The sequence below is a fragment of the Ochotona curzoniae genome, unplaced genomic scaffold (genome assembly GCF_017591425.1).
Source record: "Ochotona curzoniae isolate NIBS_2020 unplaced genomic scaffold, NIBS_Ocur_1.0 contig_2021, whole genome shotgun sequence".
Taxonomy (NCBI): domain Eukaryota; kingdom Metazoa; phylum Chordata; class Mammalia; order Lagomorpha; family Ochotonidae; genus Ochotona; species Ochotona curzoniae.
In genome coordinates, this window is record NW_024465294.1 from 3,637 (window position 1) to 9,723 (window position 6,087).

Sequence of the window (6,087 nt, forward strand, 5' to 3'; positions counted from 1 at the left end):
CTTCCCAAGGTCCTCGTGGTGCAGTTCCATGAGGTGACTGCAGTGTGCCCCCTTGACCCGGCAGCTAGCCAGCCCAGGCCTGAGCCTCAGCAGCTGATCCACGGTAACGGAGGCAAATCATGAGGATAGCCCGTCAGTGTCCAAGTGCCATCAGGCAGCTAGCTGGTCTATCATGACACTCAAAGGGTGGGAGGAATCTGGGAGCTCCATTCCACATGTGCCCACCTGGGAAAGAGGCTGGAAGGGACCACCCACTAACAGGCATCCTCTTGCCTTCTGAGGATATGGCACCTGTGCACTTCCACTCGGAGCCCTGACCCAGTCCAGGGACCATGCCAAAGGACAGAGGCAGGAAGCCTCATTTCTGATGCAAAACCCTGGTCTCTCCAGTCCTGGGTTCTCACAGCACTCACCTGCCCATTGCCTGTCCCTCTGTACAGATCAGGACCCAGAAAACTCTACTGAAGAAGTGGCTGAGAGAATGTGGCATGCAATGCTTGCTTGCTGGACTCCCTGCAGAAACAAACGAGGTTGGTTAGGGACACTTTTGTCCACCGTGCCTCCTTATTCGATCCATTCCCTGAGACACTTCTTCATCCAAGGTGGACATCCCACTTGGCCCAGCAAGCAAGCAAGCGTGATCACCTGCTCTGGGGGTTGCTGGGCCAAGTGGGATGTCCATCCCAGAACTAAAAGGCCTCTGCCTTGTGAGCCATCCCTGTAGCCAGAGAACATGGACTCAGGAGATCATCCTTTACCCACACATCCCTGTAACGTGAGACCATCCCCGCATCCTCATGCTCCGGTCACACAAGGTTATCTATGGAACTGAAGGCCAATGTCATGTGAAGTCATCCTAGGCCACAGTTCTGTCACACAAGGTCATCATTGTACTCACAGACCCAGTTGTTAGAGGCCACCCTGCATCTACAGATCGCACACCCATCAAGTCAGCTCTGCATGCAAACGACCTGTCTGTCACATGAGGCTATCACTGCATCCAAAAGCCACTCTCATTGTGTGGCCCTCCCTGCACACACAGGTCACCATCATGTGAGGCAATGCCTGCACACAAGACAAATGTCATGTGAGGCCTTCCCTGTATACACAGGTGCTGTCACATAAGGTCATCCTGATCCAACAGCCCCTGTCACATGAGATCATTTCTGCACAATAAGGCCCCTGTTGCATAAACCCTTCCTTGCAACCAAAAGTTCATTTCATGCAGGACCATGCCTGCATCCAAAACCCCTTTGGGTCACTCAAGACTGTAACTGATCCGACAGACACTTGCTTTCTAGGCATTCCCAGAAAACACAGGGGCCAATTTTTGATGCCATGCTGGATCACAGCACCAAGTTGCAGGAAGCCATCAGGCACACACAGCCTCTGTCAGAGGAGGACACATCTACAACCAATGGCCAAGGTAGTGCAAGGCCATGCTGCACCTACAGGTCCTTCTCGCAAGAGGCCATCCTGGCACACATAAGTCCATCCTGACTACATGGACCCTGGACCTACAAGGTCATCCAACAACCCATTAAGACCTCTCATGCAAACACAGGCCACAGATATATAAAGATGTCACTTCACCCACAGGCCTTGGACGTGTAAGGCCATCTCCACAAGAGACGTCCCAGATATGTGTTGTAATCCCTATACCTACAGCTCACTGTTGCATGAGGCAGTCTAAGCACCCAAAGACCCTGCATACACACAGTCATCCCCACACCCACAGGCACCATTTGTTTGAGGCCATCCCTGCACCCACAAAAATGATGGGTGAGGTCATCTTTGACCCCACAAGCCCTGCACCAACGAGGCTATCCCCACATGCATAGGCCCTGGACACATGAGGCCACCCCTGCTCCCTCAAACCCTTGTCATTGTGGCAGAACCTGCACCCACCCATGGCATGAGAGGCTGTCCTGTACCCACAGGACCCAGGTGGATTAGGTTGTCCCTGAACACAGAGGCCCTCAACATGGGAGCTGTCAACACATGCATGGACTAAGGTCTTACTAGCCCTACCCCACACCCACAAGATTTTTAAAAGGCAAGGCTGTCCCTGTACCCAAAAGTCCCTTACCCTACAGCCCACAGGCTCCCATCACACAAGGCTGTCCTGAACATACAGGCCATGCACACAGAGACCGTACTTGCACCTATGAGCCCAACACATGAGGCCTTCCTTGCACCCAAAGGCCTCTGTGGCATGAGAGGCCAACCCACACCCATGGACACCTTTTGTACAGTGCTGCCTCCCTCCCCTCCCCCCCCCCGCCTGCCCCAGGCCTTTAGCATGTGAGGCCACCCTGAACCCAAAGGCCCCTGTTGCGCAAGGCCATCTCTTCATCCACAGAACCCTGTCAATGCAAAGCCATCTCTGAACCCACAGGCACCAGATGGTGAGCTAATCCACACACACGGGCCAAAATCACACCAGGGCTGCCCCGCACCCATAGGCCCTGGCATGGCAACGCCAACCCACTTCCAAAGGAACCTGACACCAAACTCCACAGGCTCATGTGGTGGGATACCATCCCATACCCACAGGCCCGTGTCATACAATGCCATCCTTGCAAGCTCAGATCCCTCTTCTGCGAGACCACATCTATACTCACAGGACCCAGATGGGTGAGGCCATTACTTTACCCAAAGGTCCTGTTGCATGAGGCCTTCTCTGCCCCCATAGACCCTTGTCTTAAAAGACCATTTCTGCAACCACAGGCCAGGAAGCCTGAGGTTATCTTAGTGAAGATCTCTTCTGGTCAAGCCTGTTGGGAGTTCTCTGCCCCTCCTAGATGTTGTTTCCCAATTCTTTCTCTAGATTAGGGAAATTTTCCTTTATTGTTTCAATAAACACATTTGCAAACTCAGCTTCTCTTTCTGCACCTTCTGGGACTCCCATAACTCTTATATTTGGTCTCATAATAGTGCCTTTCTAAAACTGTTCTGCAGTAAAGAGAAGTTAAAAGAATTTGCCTCTTTCAAACCTGCCCTACAAATGACACTTCAAGATGTTCTCTTGACAGAGAAGAGGCCTAGCACCAAACAAAACCAAAGGCAAATGGGAAGAATATCCCAGTAAAATGACAACAGAAGACTAAACCAACGAACAGCCCATTCCTAAAATGACAGGACCAAAGTACCACCCATACATATTAATCTCCGAATGTAAACGGTTTAAGCTCAATCAAACATCATAGATGAGTAGACTGGATTAAAAAACAAAACCCGTCTGTCTATTGTCTGGAAGAGACACACTTCACCAACAAAGATCAGCAGAAACTATGTTGCATGGGTTTTGTTCTTTTCTGTTGGTTTCATCTCTTCAAAACACTTTCTTCTGATTAAATCATTCAATGACTCGTAGAACATGCAGTGGCATCAATTTCTTCAAGAAGGTTCTTGATTTTCATTTCTTCAGCTACATGTTAGTCATTTAATAGCATGTTGTTTAACTTCATGGTGTTGTTAATATCCTATTTCTCCCTGATGTTGATTTTGTTTTTTGGCTCTTCAATTAAGGGGCTGTACAGTAGTTGTGTAATGGAGACAGTCATATCCAGTAACATGTCATTTAACTTCCTGGCATTGTAAACTTCTAATTATTCTATTGTTGACTTTGTATCATGACTTTCTATTTAAGGGGATGTACACTAGCTGCAAAATGGAGACTAACATCCAGATGTGAGGATGCAGTGTAGGATGCATTTCTGCCTCCAGTCAAAGATGGACTTAAAATGAAACTGTTTTACTATATCTTGACAATAGGATTCTGGACTCTGCCATTGTCCATGCCTGCAATGATGGACATATTACTGTGTAGGAAGAACTATATGTTAGTAATGATATAGAGGAACTAGGTGGGGGGAGGGAATTGGGGAGGGGATAAGGGAAATGCCAGGAGCCTATGCAACTGTATCACAAAATGATAATAATAATAAAATGTAAAAAAAAAAAAAAAAGAAAAAAATTGACCCCTAGAGCATAAGGCTGTTGTCGCATAGCACTACCAACATTCTACCTCTGGCTTCATGCTGGCAGGCTCATTCACCTGCTCAACCCAGAAACTCACACTCTTGACCCCTGACATCTCCTTGCTCAGACCGACACTCCGGGGGGGCCTGTCAAACAGTGCCTGGTAAAGTAGCCTTAACCACAAAAGACCACCTTCATCTTACTGTCATCCCAGACAGGCCAGGTCCAAATCTCCCTTAGGGTAATCTCCGATGGCAGCAGGATCCTGGAAGGCTATTTCTCACATCAGCTCCACTGTGAGTCAAAGTCTGCACTACACATGGCCCAGCCAGTAACTCCATGCCAGCTGTCCACACAGCAAAGTCCTTCATTTATGCAAGGAAAGGACCTCATTTTCTCCAATTAGTAAAGACCTAAATGTGCTCTGATGGGTAGGAGAGCCAGAAGAAAGGAGAGAGAGAGAGAGAGAGAGACAGGCCATGGCAGGTGCTTCAGAAAGCAGCCCAATTCTGCCCAGCACCCACCAATGCTTAACTATCCTTTCTAGTCACTTGTACTGACTTAGTAGCTGCTCATCTAGGCTGAACCAGCAATGAATGAATTACACACCCCCGAGCTGATGCCCACTAGGGATGCAGGGAGACTCAATTTGTTGACAATCTTCAACTTGGAGCAACTCTCCAGGACTTCCTGATTGAGGATCCTGAGCAGAAAGTCCCACATCTGCATCACCTCTATCAGCAAGTGCTCAAAGTCCTTCTTTTTGACTTTTGACACCTCTTCCCTCAGGTGCAGGGCTACAAAAGACAGGCACATCTTCTCAGCTTCTGATCACTGTCACTGCTCACCAGGCCTTTGGCAGACAGGCTTCCTAGTCAGCTTCCAGGGCCTGCCTTCTGCAGGCCTCTCAGATTCTCACTCATCTGCTCTAACAAGTTCATCAATTCATTCAATCAATAAGCTGATTTAATTAATTAACCAACCATTTTGGCTTGTTCACTTGATTGATTTAGTTCAACTGTTTAGTTGGTTTTTCAAACAAATAAAATTTCAAACCCCACACATCTGACCCATGAAAGCACACACACACACCAGGTGTGCATATGCACCAGGATAGCAGGGCACACAGCAAGCACCCTGTCAGTCAAGAGAAAAACGGGGACCCACCCTGCTGGCTACCTCCTCCTGCACCACAAACCCTGCACTGCCTTCTCTGTCAGAATCCCAGCAAACTAAAGATGGAGCAGAACGTTGGATCTTCTGCAAGGGGCTACAGTGCTCCCCACTGCCCTGCCCTGCCCCCATCACAGCTAATGAAAGTGACCACCCCGCAGCCCAAGTCAATCAGATTTTCTCAAAACCGAGTCAATCCCCAAGGAAGAGACAGGCCTTCAGGGACCTAGGCTTCCACGGAGCACCTAGAGCTGGCAGCCACCTGGCCCACACTTGCTCCAGATACCTTCAAGACCTTACAGCCACAACTCCCACAACTGAGTTCAGGGACCTTCTACCCCACACGGACTCTAAGGAAGGCCCAGGCCCTAACAGGGAGCAGATGAGGACAGGGATACCTCCGGGCCACCTCACTTACCCAGCAGTCTTCCTCAGGGCCACCAGCCTCATCCATGGCCAACCACTGCTGCCACCATCACCACTGGGCCTTGACTCAGTGTGCTTGCACAGCGCCCTCTGACTCCTGCAGGCTGGGAAAGGCAGGAACGCATCCACGCTGGGAAGAACTGAGAGCAACCAGGCTCAAACCTTCCCAAGGCTGTGCAGCATTCTTAGCTTCAGGTGGAGTGGGAGAGGCAGGGCTTCCTCAGCAAGGTCAGGCTTTCCTGCATCTGGATCTTCACCTCATGCACTGAAAAGCAGAAAAGCGAGACCAGAGGTCAGTCATTTCCATTGCCAAGTCCTGAAAGCTAGGCATGCCAGGCTAGGGGGTAAGGTGTTCTTTAGCTCAGCTTCAAGCACGTCTGCGTCAACAGGGAGAGTGACTTCAGCCAGATCCGAGGAATCCTGGGGCAGAGCTGCGAACAGGTGGGCAGATTCATCCCAGCTCCAAACCCACCACCTTCAGGATGTGCATTTTGCCTGAACCAC

General features: G+C 49.8%; 1 long non-coding RNA gene across 2 annotated transcripts; it reads right to left on the reverse strand.

Moving 5' to 3' along the window:
- Positions 1–413: 413 nt before the first annotated feature.
- On the reverse strand, positions 414–6,087 carry LOC121150078. 2 transcript variants are annotated; one of them, XR_005882926.1, is made up of 3 exons: positions 5,576–6,087; positions 4,546–4,781; positions 414–513 (listed from the first exon to the last, which is right to left on the reverse strand). It is a non-coding gene; the product is annotated as an uncharacterized LOC121150078 (long non-coding RNA). The 2 variants fall into 2 exon arrangements; XR_005882925.1 differs by lacking the exon at positions 5,576–6,087 and having other exon boundaries at positions 4,546–5,063.